The sequence below is a fragment of the Rhagoletis pomonella genome, unplaced genomic scaffold (genome assembly GCF_013731165.1).
Source record: "Rhagoletis pomonella isolate Grant_MI unplaced genomic scaffold, Rhpom_1.0 Rhpom_scaffold_03677, whole genome shotgun sequence".
NCBI lineage: Eukaryota > Metazoa > Arthropoda > Insecta > Diptera > Tephritidae > Rhagoletis > Rhagoletis pomonella.
Genome location: NW_023462228.1, coordinates 1 through 17,149, shown reverse-complemented (window position 1 = coordinate 17,149; position 17,149 = coordinate 1). Strand labels below are relative to the sequence as shown.

Here is a 17,149-nt window from a genome sequence, read left to right as displayed (position 1 = left end):
AGCCAACATGGCGACAGCGCCAAATGGGAGGGAGCCAATGTGCCACCGGCGCCAAAACTCTTATACGCAACTTGGACATGCTGCGCCAATTGACGTGGAGCGCATGTATAAAACGCAAAGCAACGCAACGAATCAGTTCATTTGGCGTTCATTTCGTGTGTGTGCGTGACGCGTAATCGGTGACCAGCGTAGCGGTGACAAGGCGGTGCTAGTCAGCGGCAGTTTTAGGGGAAACGGTTTATTTTCATAAATATCAGTCAACATAAGCAGATGCACACCGACGCGACACATCAGTTGCTACGAATCCGTTCAAACGAGTTGTCGGCGTTTCTCGCAGGTGAGCGGTCTCCCATGCGCACGCTTTTGGTGGATTACGCGACGCGTTTCGACGACTTTGATGACTTCTCATAACTAAATTTGGCATCGACGTTAGTGCAAAGGCTAAGTTGGCCAAGTAATTGTTGCAAAAAAAAAAAAACGAAAAATAATATTTAGCTCACGGTCAAGTGGCGATTGATTGTGTTGAGTCGCATTCAACGGATTTAAGTTGGTTTTGACATTTGCCAAAAGTGTTTGTTTGTGATTGTGTGCACATGGTGTACAGTGGATATACAAATATGTATATTCAATACTTAAATAATTGTAATAAAATAGAAAAAATATTTGCTGAAAGTCTTAAAAAAAATTAAAACTTTCGCATCATAAATTAATTTATTTTCTTCTTAAAACTTTGTCATAAATTTTAATTGCTCTTATCTAATCATATCAGTGCGTTTTGGCTAAAGTTTGCCAGAAAGTGTGTCAATAAATATGTACGTACATATTTAGAAATGCAGACAGATATACGTACATGCAAACGTATTAAATGCAACACAGCTAAAAGTGAATCGCTCAGTTATCAGTAGCGGCCAAAATTTGTCTGTGTATTAGTGAAAGAGTCCTCCGGGGCGTATGAGTGTAGAAATTCTTGCTTATTTGAAAATCAAACATATACTTATATGTACATGGTGTTTATACTATAGCATACATAAGTATATCCATAAGTATTTTGAGAAAAAAATCGCATAGAAATTTGACAAATAAATTGAAAATATTGTGAACCCAATAAATATGTCAACTGCAGCCTAGACCAAAAAATCGCTATCTTCAGGTATGAATGCCAGTTAAAATGGTTATGTGTAATAAATAGGTGTATGTGATTTCGTTTTCAATTTGCTATGAACAAGACATCTGAATTCGATGTTATCGATTGTCATAAAGCACTTGCACATTCGTCGTACTTGTGAAATTCTAGATAAGTGAACACCTCTTATGTACATACATATGTACATTAGACAGCATCACCAAAAAAAGTTGCGGTTTTTCCGCCAGGATTACAAAATCTATTATATTTTAAGACGTCCACCAAAATATTTCGGAAAAATTTTAAGATTTAAGTGAGCTGGACCGATTTGAAAATACCTCCAAAAATAGAGTTTTTTATGAATAAAAATAGTTTCTTAAAGAACTTTTTGAAAAAAGTCCCTTCAGATGACAAACCAGATTAAGCTTAAAAAATCTGCATAAAAATTTTTAAAAATATTTTCAACGGAATCGTAAGAATGAGATTTTTGATGCGGTTTTTTAACTATTTTCAAAGATTGAATAACTTGGCCAAAACTATTCTGATTTAGACTTATGGGATCTCAGTAGAAAGGTATTTTCACACTGTTTTTATTTAGGTCCAAAAAAAAATCATTTGTGTCCCAATTTTTTTTTCAACCACCAAAACATCTTAATTCAACTTCGATTGACGTTCGTTCATCCTACCTTTCTCTTTCATCCTTTGAATGAGTTTATTAGCAAAGAAATACAAAGGGTGAGAAAATACCTTTCCACCGACACCTCTTAAGTCTAAATCAGAAGAGTTTAGGCTCAGTTATTCAAGTTTTCTTACACCAATCTTTGAAAAAAGTTAAAAAACAGCATCAAAAATCTCATCATTACGATTCCGTTAAAATTTTTTTTAAATTTTTTTTTTAATGTTTTTATGCAAAGTTTTTGAGCTTAAACCGTTTTGACATTTGAGGGGATTTTTTCAAAAAAAATTTTAAGAAACTATTTTTATTCATAAAAAACTCCATTTTTAGAGGTATTTTGAAATTGGTCCAGCTCACTTAAATCTTAATATTTTTTCGAAATATTTTGGTGGACGTCTCAAAATATAATAGATTTTATAACTCCAATGGAAAAATAGTACCGATTTTTTTTTGTATGGGGAGTGATGCAGTCTAATGTACATATATAGCTTCCGGCAACATTAAAAAGCAATTAAAAGATACCGTTCCAGTAAATTTCTAGTGAAATTAACTTTACATTACAAATGCTTTTATTTACTCAAAGTGTAATTTAGTGCGAACAGAATATGTACAATAAAACACGAACAACTACAGACACAGTAACAGAAAATACTAATATTTCCAATCCAACACAAATTGTCTTTCAACCCATCTACGCATTTTTGAAATTCCAACGCGCCTTTATACTTACATTGACCGCCCTTGTCCATAAAAAACTTGTATTTTTATTGGAACCTCGTTAAGGTAATTTTCCCTAAGCTTTGTTTAGTTTTGTGCTAGACCCCGAAGCCGGCGCCCTCTCCTCATCACAATACTTACTCTAGGCCTACATCCCTCAAAAACAGCAGCATCGCGTTCGACCGTAGGGAGTGGATTTGCTCAATCTGTGGCCACATCGAGCCTAGATTTCCTTCGCATCAGTGGTGCATCATACTCGATAAGAATATGTTGTGGCGTCTCGCTGGTCGAGTTGCACAGCCGGCATATATCATTTGTCCATATTCCCTGCTGTTAGAAATACCATCTAGCGAAACGTTGGTGTCCTTGTCGTGGGGCTAGATCTTAAGTGGTGACATGGGGGCCCTTAGGGGTTTCCATGTCGGCATGAACTACCAGGGATGCTCCGAAGAGAACCTGTGTAGGACATGTGCTTACGCAGTTTCCGATGTGGAGATTACCGTACCAACGAGCCCAGGGGGGTTCCGCATTGCGGGGCTACGGGTGTCACAATCCCGGGTACCCTAGTCAAAGGCTACCAATCCTGAGTCGGTCAGAGGCTCAATTGGTAGAAGAGTCTACGACTTTCGGAAGTCATACCTAAGACTTTAAAAGAGGAACCGCGGGCGAACAGATGCCCCTGGAGTGTGTTCGCTGGCTAGATAAGCAAAGCCATTGAGACGAACAAGGTCGACAGACCGGCCAGATGCACATGTAAAATCATATAGCTAGGAAGTTCTGCAAGGAGGAATGTGGCTCGTCAAGCTGCTTGAGTAGATGTAGAAAACCTGAAAGGAGCGATTCCATGCCTATTGTACACCCGGGCTGGAATTTATTCCCCAGTAAGGCTAGTAGGACCTGCGAGGGTAGCGAGACGAGCAGAATGAATCAGGTGAGTCAAGTGACTTGAGCAAGGGTTAAAAGTCGATTTTCACACCGGATAGGGACACCGGGGTGAAATGAGATTAGTAAGTCTTGTGAGAGGAGCGAGACGAGCTGAATGATAATGCTGAAAACTGCTGTAACTGTGGAAAATGTGGAGAAAAGGTTGAAAACACGGTGTAAATATTTGAGGTAAACCGTGGATTGGTGAATATGTGATATAAGCAGACCTTCTTAGTTGTACGGTTGAGCATGTATATTCTGGTATGTTTAGTAGGTTGCGTGACTCGAGCTGGTCAAGCAAGTCTGGCTGGTGAGCACTTCGGGGAGTGGTTTAATACCAAAGGCGGTAGAACTCAAAAAGGGTTCGATGTGGAGTTGCATTGCAACCGGGTGCCGGGACCCAAAGAACGGCAGAGACTTTAGGTAGGTTTCGGCCTCACCAAGGTGGTTAGTGTGTCCTCCCACACTGCCTTTGGAACTGAAATGCTTGCATTTCAGGGCAATGATTAAGGCAAAAATTAATCCGTTGTGCCAAATGCGGGTACCGTGATTAAAGCCTTTTGGCAGGTAATCACGTAAAGCCTATATGCATCTGTTAGAAATACCGTCTTAGTCTTCTATGCCCTGCAAAGATAACTGTTAGTATTCTAGGTATCTCCTTTGGAAGGTTAATCAAGTTTTGTGATCTCTTATCGTTGTACCCTCTTAGTAGACTATTTGCTTGCCGTAGTGCTACTGAGCCCCGACAGTTGAGATCCCTTAGGCCGTTCGTCTTCTTTCTGAGCTCTTCCTTAAGAGTATTAGTACTTACTCCCAGGAACGGCTCGGGTCCAATTTTAGTGATGTCTGCCGTCTCTCTTACGAGGCAGTCCGCCGTCTTATTAAACCCTTTTCCCCTATGGCCGAGTGCCCATTCTAAATGGATGTTGATTCGCCTACCTTGCGAGTTAAGTTTCTCAATACACTAAGGACTAGTGATGATCAAATTTCTAATATAAAAAGAGAGCCTTAGTCTATGCCTGGCTATCGCTTATGATCCTCTCGTTTCGGTACCCTTTATATGTCCGGAAACATAAAGACGGCGAAAACCTTTCTACGTAAGATCTATGGCCCTGACATAATGTAATAATAATAATATTTTGGCGCTTACACTTTTGCTAAGTGTTTAGCCAAGCTTTTCCTGACATAGTTAAGCGTGTAAAAATGCAATGGTGCTCTGGCTTGGTCAAGTCGTAAGCATGAATGCTGATTCTCCGGTGAAAAGATCCTTCGACTCGAAAGCAAAGACGTCCGTGGGCACAATGGAAGGACCAACTACACAAAGACCAGTGTGAACTCGGGATGAACTACTGGCGCAACTTCGCGAAGGGGAAAGGCATTTAACGAAGTTCTTTGGTCTCGGCCCAAATCCAAAAAGTGGTTGTAGTGCCAAATAAGAAGAAGAATATTCCAAACCGAGGTACGTGCAAGGTCATGGACTTCGTGGTGAAAATAGGTCGAGGACAGAAGCTTATGTGTCTTTAGCAATTGCCAATCTACATTCAAGGTATTTTCCAGGCCTCTTCGAGTACTTCTTCGGCAATGCAACTCTCCACTAAGTTACGATGAAAAAGTCCATGTGCGTGGTACTCGAGAGTACCTGTTAATGAAATATCTGACCATTTAGCTAGCCACCGTCAGAAACTTGGTGAATTTTTCGGTCAACAAGATTAATGTTTCCTTCAATCTCTGAAGGTCCCTCTAGATATTTGCATAAATTTATCATGAGTGTAATCGTCACGATCCTGAACGAGGAACTATCTACGAAAAAAATCTTATTTCGAATTATAATAAATCTGAACGTGTTGCTTGTCTCGTATTTCCATATGATGACAATCGTAACATAAAATAATTTCTCTAGAATAAAGGACACATACATTAAAGGGAGGGTATTATAATTCTTTTCACAACTTTTGCTTTCATTCTTGTAGTTTTCTAAAAAAAATCCACTTCAGTAACCACTGCAGCTGGAAAATAAAATTCAATTACTGTGACCTCAAAATCTACCGTGACTTGAATTAAAATACTTTTGTTTTCATATGTCAAAGTCACAATTTATTCAGACGACTGACGGGTTGCGTAGTTTGGGATCGATTGTCTACTCTTTCACGAACGTTACGGTTCGAGCCCGGGCAACTTTTGGCTTTGCTGAGTCGTTACTTTTCGTGGCTTAAAAAACTGACTATCATCGGCATAAAGACAAGCCCATTTTACCTTCCTCCTTGAAGAGGATGAGACCGCGCCTTTGAGGCTTTTAGTAGCGATGTATTGAGCGAAAAACTAATGAGCTTTTCTAAGTTAGTGTAGACTTAAAACAATTATTTAAAAGGAATATGAAAATGCTACAATGGATGGTAATTCGTGATTATGAAAAATAATATCATATTTGGGTATAAAATCCTACTTTCAAAGAAGTTGAGGACTTTTTACGATTTTTGCATACATTTTTATAAAAAAAATATATTCACAAATCATCGCGAAATTTCTATTATTGCTATCGTCGAAAATTCCATTACCGACGAGTAAAAACTGCTTTACGACCGAATTTAAATGTAAACATCCGGTTAGGTCAGCATAAGTTGACATGATTCCACGTCATCATAGGTCATAAAAGCATAAGGTGATAATAACCTTCCTAAAGTAGATTCCAATCGGATTTGCTTAACTCTAGGTGCTCCTGAAATCGGGCCGGTAGAACCGAATTAAAAAGGGTCTAGTCCTTTTCTACTTTAAGACTTTCACCCAGCATAAACTGAACTACTCAAGTAGCACACTGGTAGATATCTTGTGTAAATTTACGAATTTCGGTATACATCTGATTAATTGTATCGAAATTCACAAATTTACACCAAGTTATACACCAGTCGGCTACTTGAGTAACTAAACATCCATACAGTTCCTTGCATTATTTGTGTGGCCTGTAACCAACATGGCCCCCATAGGGTCGGAAGAGGGGTCAGGTATTCCTTGTCTATTTTTCAGCGTATAACAAAAGGGCTTTGATTGCTATTTAGCATTGAGAGTTTATTATTTTCCTTGTTGAATTGGTGTAAAATTAGTAACCATCCAATTCGCTGTTTCTGTTCTATCTTTCTCCCCATTTCACTTTAATTTTAATTGAAATACTACGCCCAGCACTCCCCAGGAATATGGATGGGATGGTGTAATACTATGCGATGAATATGAGCATGTGTACATTAAAAATTCGTAAAAAACTTTACAACTGAAAACAAAATGCCAAATAAATTCCCTGAATTCATTTCGAGGAAGCATCCGTTGACTACTGTAGAAGTACAAAGTTTTGGCACGCTTTGGATAGGTTTTAATCCCTATTACTAATAATATTTTGGCGCTAAGACTTTCGCTAAGTGTTTGGCTGATCATCTCCTCCAATGTGTGTGTGGAGAGAACTACAATTTTACGCCGCATCCAAATGGCAAATGGATTTTATGAGAAACTTTCTCACGGCAGAAATACACTCGTAGGTATGCCATTCTCTGCCGGGTGGTGACCGCTGTTAGAAAAAACATTTTCTAATTTAGATGTTGCCAGGACTAAAGATCGAAGCGTTGACGGAGTGGAGAGTACGCACCTCTAACCGCTAAGCCACAGCGCGCTGCAGCGGCCGTCTATGATAGGTATTAGGAGACAGGCAGGTACTAATTCCTCTCCTCTAGGTTTAGTCAGTATCATTTATAAACGGGTAGGTTCTACCCCTACGCCTTTACACTACTAATAGTTATGTTTGATGGGACGAGCTACGATCGTCAAGCGGAAAGAAACGGGTAGGTTCTGCTCAAATAGCAAAAGTGCATATTTGTCAAAAGCAAAATCTTAAAATTTTCGATTCTTACGAAAACATAAACATGGCACATTGTTTTTGTTTCACATCTGAGCAGTAGTGCGATTCACTAACTTTTAACAATGCGACTTATCGAGTTGTAAGCTAACAATTTTTTGTTGTTTGCAGTAACGATTGTGCGATTCACTAACTGTGCTGCCGCTATTGGGCACAAATCCATTGCATATGCCAAGGCGCTCGTGTGAGCTCAAAGTTCACAGGCAATTTATGTGGAAGAAAATGCGCAACACCCTCCACAAAAACATTCTAAAAAATCAACGGTAACTTTTAGAGACATGAAACTTGCACTTTATTAGACTAAAATTGAATGGGCTACAAAATTGCACACCCGATAATCTTATAAAGGTTATCAATAAAAAGTTAGAAAGCTTGGAGTAAATTTTTTTAAGTTTGATTCATTTTTGTTAATTTTATGCAAGCTTTGAAACTTTCATTTATGTGTTTTCAGTTGAAATATAGTAGATGGAACTACTAAAAATAAAATTATTTAAAATAATAAATAAATACACACAAGTAGCAAACACCATAATTTTGAATTTTGTTGACATAGTTTACACGCAGCTGTAAATAAAAAGTTTACAAAAAACATTTAACACGAAAAAGATTGTTAATATTAAAACAAAATCACTGTATGCACATTTTATACATATTTATTTTGAGGACTGATTGTATTATGCTAGTGTCATGATGATTAATAAAGAACGTCTTAAAAAGTTGCTAAGTCCCAATTTAAAAATTGTACACGAGAGGAGAAAACTTTTTATAGTCATTTTCTTCAAGTATTTCGCAAAACTTTGAATACAACATTTTGCCTGTTTAAAGCAAAGCAAAACTCCATACGAATCAGAGGGATTCGATCTTTATTAAAGATTTCGACCTATTTTGGCATTATCGCATTTTCGGAGCTTTTTTGGACTTAACAAATTTTCCTTTCATTGAATATTTATAACCGAGAAAGCATAAAACATGGACCTTTACCTTTTTCGAATCGACGCATTCTTAATTTCTCTAGCCTCTTGTATCAATATATGTGTTTTCATAAAAAGTGGACTTAGCTACTTTTCTCTCTAAGCTAGCGATATATAATATTTATATTTTTAATAAACGATGTACACGTATTAAATTGAAAACTTTAATCATTAAATTCCCTTAAATTCAAGGCATATTCAGTTCCTGTAAGATTAAAAAAATAGGCTTTCACCTTTTAACTTCCACTTTTCTATATTTGTTTACGCTCTATTGGAAAATTATAACCGGAACACATATAGACAAGTGTTGTAACAAACTATTTTTTTTTTTTGTTATTTAATTTGTATTACTTGTTTTAATAGTTAATTCTGCAGCTAAAATCGTACAAACTGTAGCTTCAAACCTTGTGCAACATTTAAACAAAATTCAACAAACTTTCGTAAAACTTCAAGTTTTTTATCAGAATAATAAAAGAATTATGTATGCAGTTTTGTAGCCCACTAAATTTTAGTACTTGCACTTTAAGTTTGATGTTTCTGAAAAATCCTTTGATTTTTGATATTTTTTTGCTAGCGGTGCTGTGCATTTTTATGTTTTATTAACAGCACCAATCTAAACGTCGTCAAATTAGCGGCCTTCGTTATCGTTAGCGACAACCCAGCAAAAAATCGGTAATCGCTTTTAGTGGTAACGTGTTCTAGAAGGCATAGCGTTATAATGCCTTCGAATTTTTCTGCTTCTTTTAGGCATTGCCGGTAATGCAAAGTAGAATGTCCAACAATATTTTATTTATTTCGCTTCTTTGTTTGATTTTGGGGAATGCAAAGTAGAATGTCCTATAATATTTCTTTTTTAATTCGTTTCTTTGCTTAATTTCCGGAAATGCAAAGTAGAATGTCCTACAATATTTTATTTGTCTCGCTTCTTTGCTTAATTTCAGGGAATGCAAAGTAGAATGTCCTACAATATTTTTTTTATTTCGCTTCTTTGCTTCATTTCGGAGAATGCAAGGTAGAATGCTGCATCGTAGTCAGCTGAAAAATAGAATGAATACCCAAAAATTCTTTTTCTACCGTTACTTTCTGTGGAAATTTGTCTCGCATAAAAATCATGTTTTGCTTTGTTCAATTTGCAGCGAAGTTGAAGTCAGTCGATGAAGTGAAGTACAAGAGTGAGGAAGTACAATTTTAAGCTTAATTAAATATGCATGTATGTACATACCGATTTTTAAGAAAATCTAAATACCTAAATAAATACATATGTATGTATAAAAGCTGATTTATAAAAATTTTAATTAATTTTAATCTTTTAAGACATTTTCTGATTTCAATTTAATATAAATAAGTATGTACTTATCTAGGCATTCTACATTAGTTTCTCTGTAAGGCATTCTTTGTTCGCTTCTCTGGATTCTGTTTATCCATGCGTTCTCCCTTCGGTTGAGGGTAATGCTGCGGGTAAGGGCTTACCTCCAATGACATGCCCATGTTAAAATAAGGCCTTCTTGAAGCGAAAGGGTAAGCGATTCCCATCGCCTAGCTCGTTTCCACTTTCGTTTCTGTGGTAATCGTGTTTTTTTGCTGGGAACAGCTGAATTGGCGCTAACGAATATTGTTAGGGAAACGTTTACTGAGTAGCTAAATTGTTAAAATTGTCGTTTAGCTGACTTAACAATAACAAGAGTTGTTAAAATCGCGTAGTGAATCGCACCACAGGATTGGTTGAATATTTTTTAGTAGATAACCCGAAATAGAGCATATTTAAGTCGACTCACTGTAAATGCAAAGCTGCTGTATCGGTATTATATGTATTGAAAATTTGTTTGCCTTTTTATTCACTACAAAAAGTAGGTCTTTCACTTGTCAACTTTAAGTGATACGTATGGATGTACTCAATTTATTGCTGGTCCTATTATGTTTTTGCAGTCTCTTAAATTTTTTAATTGTATCAATATACATGTAGTCAATATGTGTTTGTTTATTACTTGTAAGAAAGCATCCACTACAGCAAAAGCAGCTATCAATATGTATGTATGTGTGTATTCATAATTTTTTTATGTAGAGCCGATATTGACAAAAAAGTGATTTCCGGCGGGAACTGTTTGCAATATGTGTCAAATTTTATAGCTATTTCATTTTCAACACAATAAATTATTACATAACATTTGGCCGGGTTTACAAATGCAAATATGTATTTTTATGTGTCAGGAAGTGTTGCCAGATTATTTTTCCAATAACTATAAATTTCCGTAGAAAAAATTGCATTCTCGACCAAAAAACTGTAATCTCCAAAAACGAAGAGTTTTTAAAAAGTTAAGTTTTTTTTATTGTACTAAAAGTAAATAACCAAAAAAAGATTTATTTTCATGAAATAAAATAATATAAAACGTTTAAATTGTATATTTAGTTTTATTATATTTCATAGGTTACTTTGTTAATTTTCTTGAGCATTTGATTCGTTACGTCATATTTAGTACCTGAAGTAGGTTTTTAAGAAATCTATGTATTGTTCTTCAAATACCAAAGAGTGCTGGAATTTCTGGTTTATTTTTTGATTTATTCAAATTGGTTAGGGAAAATATTCTTTCCACATTTGCTGTGGCGACTGGAATACAAAGGACAGCTGAAACCATTTGTTTCAAATGAGGAAACGCTGCTCCTTCATCAGTCCCCTTTAACCTTAAAAATTTATTTACACAAAAACTGAAAGAGAAATTTTAATTTATTCGTTCAAATCAACTATTTCTAAAAAAAGACTATAGTTTTTACTAGGAGGTAGTTTAAACAACTATACCCTTGTTTTAAAAACTGTAATCTGCAGTTAAAACTGTGAGTCTGGCAACATTGGCGTCAGGAGCTATTATTCTTCACAATATTAAATTTTCTGATACGCAGAATTTTTTTATTACAAGTAAATTTTATGCATCACATTTGAGAGAGTTTATGCTGAACATATTTGGAATATGAAAATAATTTTCAACTGCAACTATGATTGTACAGGAGAATTTATTGACTTTTACTAACATTCTTAACTTATGTACATTCCATTTTTAAAAATTTGGCTGTTTTATTAGCACACCTTTGTGACTTTACACGGAATTGTACAATTGTCTACCCTTACATGTACATATGAGTAGTCAACTTTCAAACAGCGTTATGTGATTTTATAAAAGAAAGCCATAAATTTGAAAAAAAACGACTACGACTACAAGTAACATTTAAAATGAATCTTTTTTATTATTACCTGAAAATTTGGATAAATAAGAGCCTTATAAAATTATAACATAACATACCATGACATAAGATAACATTAACAGTCTATACGACCTAAAGCAGTTTTCTAGGTTCATCAGCAGATGGATACTTTTGAAAGTTTATAAATAAGTATGATAGCGACTTTTGGAAGAAGAGTTAACATTTTATGCTATTTTTTCAGAATATAAAAAGATTTTGCACTGTGTTGTTAGTGGACATGAAACTACTTTAAATACTGGTACGTAATCCACCAAAAACTAAAAATCGAAAAAATTTTACATAGCGCACTTTGCAAGTGGACTACTCATATGTAAACAAGTAAAAATATTTTAAAAGAGTAACTTCCTTGTGTCGGCCGCTGTGGTGTAGTGGTAAGCAGTGCGCGCTTTCACTCATCAGCACCTGGGTTCAAGCCCTGGTCAAAGCAACATCGAAAAAAATTTAGAAAAAGGTTTTTACTTAACAGCGGTCGTCCCTCGGCAGGCAATGGCAAACCTACCTCCGAGTGTATTTCTGCCATGAAAAACAGCTTCTCATAAAAATACAATCGCCGTTCGGAGTCGGCGTAAAACTGTAGGTCCCTCCGCTTTGTGTGACAACATCAAGGCGCACGCCACAAATCGGAGGAGAAGCTCGGCCAAACACTAACATATGTGTAAGCGCCAATCTATTATTATTATTATTATTATTAACTTCCTTGTTTGCTTGGTTGTTCATCTGTTTAGTTATCCGGTCGAGACTGAAAGTTTTGGCTGTTTTGGTTGTTTGTGTTTCCGATAGGGTAGGTATATGACGTTTTGTGTAAAATTTTTTGTCATCCCTATTAAAATTTGGTTTGGAGACAAACCGATTTCGGTGTTGTGCCATCTTTTTGCGCTTTTCTAAGAAACTTGAAAATACTAACTGTGGATATTGATCGTCATATTTTATTCATAAAAAGACAACGAAAATAAAGTTTAAAAATTAAGCTTTTTTACAAATATCTAGGATGTTTTTAAATATAAATAGTCATTAATTTGAATTTAGTCTTTCATCAAATCAATCAATCAATGGTTTTTAAGTACTGCGACACTAGGAAGGAATGTAAACTTTATTTGCTGAACTCTATGAATTTTGGAATCACCACCATGTGGAAACCAAGGGTGGTCAAATCGGGGAACGACTATTTTCGGGTTTCAATCAAACTATGTATGCCTGAACCTTGTCATTCTCTTTTTGATAAAAAAAAATATTATTTTTCGTGTAAAATGCTACTTACTCTTCCCCTATAATACGCAGAACATTTTCTGTATATATTTGAATATAGTATATATAATACTTAATAAATCAAAATATGGTTTTAATCTTCTATTCTTTCTTTCCTTACAGCCATAAATACATTATACATAAAACGAAGACTCCAATGATGAAAATCTGAACATTGAAGATTTTGGTGATGGCACTGTCCCAACATTAACAACAACAACACCCACATCCATCATTTAAGTATCTAGTACTAGCGGCAGCAAGACCCCTGTCATTCATTTCGGTGATAATCACTGCGGAAGCGGTGACACAAACTACAAAAACATCAACAATATCAATAATAACAACAAAAAAAACTACAACTCTAACAATACTAACGCTGCCAATACAAAATTCCAACAGATAAAACAAAAAAAAATACGTCACAGATTACATCAACAGCAGCCATATCAACAACAGCAGCAATTGTGGTAATACAAATTTTTGCCAAGATACAGGCAACACAAGCCAATAGCAAGAACAATAACAACAGCGCTAACAAAGCCAGTTGTATTAGGTTTTGCAGTAACAGTAACAGCAGAAAAATGCGCCGCAATGTAAAATTCATTGTTTTTGTTAGCATCATTTGGATATTCGTTATGGTCTACTACTTCCAGTCCAGCACGGAAAAGGTGAGTCGAGCGAGAAAACAACGATAACGTATATCATTTGCATCCTATCATAAATTAAATTTGTACACATGGGCAAATCTCCGGAACCGTGTGCTTTTGTGCCACTCGCTTTTTATAAAAAACTTGGGCCATTTTGATAACAAATGTGACAATTTCTTGTAACTTATTTAAATTTTATTTATTTTAACCCTAGAATGGTATACATAGCCTGTGAGGCGCAACAACTTTTTTGTTTTTGCGATATTTCCAGATCGGCCTCTCATATCAAAGCGTGGGTTCGTGCCAACTCAGTTAAGTGTTCTTTCTATAAGCTTGTGTGCAGTACGTGTTTTTTTCAGTTCCATTAGGTATTTTTTTGAATAGGAAACTTTTTAATAACAAAATATTTTCTAAGCCATAGGCATGATATTCTTTTTTAATATGTTAATTTGATCTAAAGCTAAAGAAATTATACAAAAGTATCTCTAACGGATATATATTTTTTTATTTGTTTTCAAACGGTCTCTTTATACGACCCATTAAAAAATGTGATCTACTAATATGACTGTAACAAATTTCAGATACCAAAAAAATTAATTTTTTTTATTAATTATTGTTACAAAAAATATTGTAAATACATATTTTCTTTTGTTTGAATAATTTTTTTGTATAAAGGTGAAATGTTCGTTGTTTATAAAGGGCTAAAAAATATGTTTACCATTCTAGGGTTAATAATGTCATTTTAATTTGTATAAACAATCAAAGTCATTAAAATAACAATTTTGATGTGGCACTTTGGGTACCTTTTGTACTTTTTTTAGTATAACCTTCTCAGCGCAAAACCGAGACATCCGAAAATCATGGCAAAAAGTAAATGTAATATTGGAAAATGCATTAGGCGTTGAGAAAAACATGTGTCCCTCATTGGAAATAAACTGTAACAATTTGAAATCTGCACTCGTAATATTTTAAGTTCTTTTCCATTTTGCACTTTCAGCAGTTCTTATTTGTTAACAGCTGCATTTTTTTGTAAGCGAGCGACAAAAGAACGCTCAACTCGGGTAAGATTTCCTTTTAGCTACTTAAGCAACCCTGCTGGTAGCTGGCAAGAAACATGTGATTAGTTCATCGGGATTTAGACACAAAAAACAATAGAAATTAGTAATTATGCGAGGTATTTGTGTAATATATATACTTATTTAAAATATAAATCATGTATACACGAAAACAAAAATTTCCCTGTCCACTTTCCCATTAACAATTCACAATAGAGCAGTTTTTTCTCTTAACAACACTACTCTTCAGGTGGCGTATGTTTTAACCGACCTGGCTGAACTCGGATAAATAGCCGAATTTGTGTTGTTGCTTTGCGTGTATTTCGTCATTTAAGCGAGTGTTCTTTTGTAGCTCGGTTGCAAAAGAATGGACCTAATATATGTATGTACATATAAATTACATATTAAAGAATAAAATAAGACCTTTTACAGTTGTGTGCCTTTGAAAATAAAACAAGTATTGCCTGAGTAATTCTTTGCGAGAATGGCTTAAAATGTCATCTTTTTTTGATGGAACACTGACAGACTAAAATATAAAATATAACAGGTTGGCATCAAGCGTGATCGTTAGGTAACATTCTTCATAAAATTCGTTAAAATGCTAGATACATAAAATAATTTTAGTCCAAAAAACCGGCCATGAATTTATGTGTGTATATGTGAAGGAATTTCAGATCTTTGTGCAGTGCGATTCAGAAATGTTGTAATATTTGCTCAAAAATGATATTTGCAATGGATCTTAATAAAAAACTAGTTTTTCGAAGGATTTTTGGAAACTGGGCGTGGTCCGCCCACTTATGTCCATTATTTGTATCTCGAAAACCGCTTCACCAATCTGTACCAAATTTGATATGCACATTGCGCCTGACCTTCTTAAACACCGTCTTGAAAATTTTTGGAATCGGACAAAAGCTGCGTCCTCCAGAAGTATCGCTAACTTTGAGATTTCGAAAATTATAGTTTTTTATTTATAACTCTTTAAGCGTTTGAGAAAAATGAATCACACAAGAATTTATTGTTTATGTTTTTTTAGCGTTGAACCCCACGGTTCCGGAGATTTGCCAATATGTACATTTCTGCCTTCATATAGGTATGTGGATGTGACATAGCTTTTGCATCCATTCTAACGTATAAAGGGACAGATTGGACTTGTTTGGTTGCGTCAATTTGCATTTGTGGCTGCATTGGTGCTCATTCTTCATTAAGCAAACATTTTTTTCTTCGCATATCATCCGTAGTAGGGATGTTGCGAATGTGGAATTTTAGACATCCGCCGATGCGAATGCGGATGCGGATGTTTAAAAGCTAACATCCGCGGATGCAGATGCGAATGCGGATGTCAAATATTTTTATACCCGAGCGCACTTGTGCATAAGGGTATATTAATTTTGTTCACATAACGGTTGTTTGTAACAGCCAAAACGAATCGAGATAGATATAGACAAATGTATACATAAATGATCAGGATGAAAAAAGAAATCGATTAAGCCATGTCTGTCTGTCCGTCTGTCCGTCCGTTCGTGTACACGATAACTCGAGTAAAAATTGAGATATCTCAACGAAATTTGGTATGTAGATTTCCCTTAATCCAAGGTAGGTTGGTATTGAAAATGGGCGAAATCGGACTGTAACCACGCCTACTTCCCATATAACGGTAATTTCCAGAAATACGAAAACTGCGATATTTTAGTAACTACTGAAGATAATTCACTCAAAATTGATATTTACAATAATTTTTAGACGAGAAATAAGAATATTATAAATTTTTGGAAAATGGGCGTAGCCACGCCCACTTATGGTTACATGTGAATATCTTGGTAACCGCTGCACCAATTTCCTCCAAACTTGGCACAGTTGTTGGCCTTAATACAGCATACTAAATGGCCGAAAATTTAAAAAATCGGACAATAACCACGCCCACATCCCATATAACGGTAATTTAGAGAAATACAAAATCTTCGATAAATCAGTAAATATTGAAGCTAATTTATTCAAAATTGATGCTTGCAACAATTCTTTACCAAGAAATACGTTTATGGTAAAATTTTGGAAAATGGGTGTGGTACCGCCCACTTATGATCACATATATGTATATCGGTAACCGTTCTACCAATTTGTACCAAACTCGGTATTTTTTATTGTGCTTGCCACATAAAATAAAAACGTTGAAAATTATTGGAATGGGACTAAAATTACGGCCGCTTTTCATATAACGGTAAATTTCAGAAATGCTTGAAACTTCAATAATTCGAAATTTAAGGACGCTAATTTACTCAAAATTGATACACCCCGGCTTACCATCTAGCGGTAGCTTTCGGAAAGGTGAAAAACATATATTTAATACGTGCGCCGGGTACTTAACGTTCGGCTCCGCCCGAACTTAGACTTTCTTACTTGTTAAGAAATAATTTAGGGGAGTACATTAGGTGATTTAGGTAAATAAAAAATGGAAAATCTAGTAATTTTTTATGTTTTTTATTTAGTACTTGACTTTCAAAATTTGAATATTGTGTTTAATAAAGAGTACTTTTGCTGCCATTTCGGGTTACAGCCTGTTTCTTAAAGGGTCGTTAATCAAACCTGCGCCATTAAATATGTAACTACTCGATCGAGGCGACAAACTTGAAACTTGACA

General features: G+C 35.3%; 1 long non-coding RNA gene across 1 annotated transcript; it reads left to right on the top strand.

Annotated features, from left to right (window-relative positions):
• Positions 1–678: 678 nt before the first annotated feature.
• LOC118754306 lies at positions 679–13,482 on the top strand. Its single transcript, XR_004994874.1, has 2 exons — positions 679–1,150; positions 12,933–13,482. It is a non-coding gene; the product is annotated as an uncharacterized LOC118754306 (long non-coding RNA).
• The last annotated feature ends 3,667 nt before the right edge of the window (positions 13,483–17,149 follow it).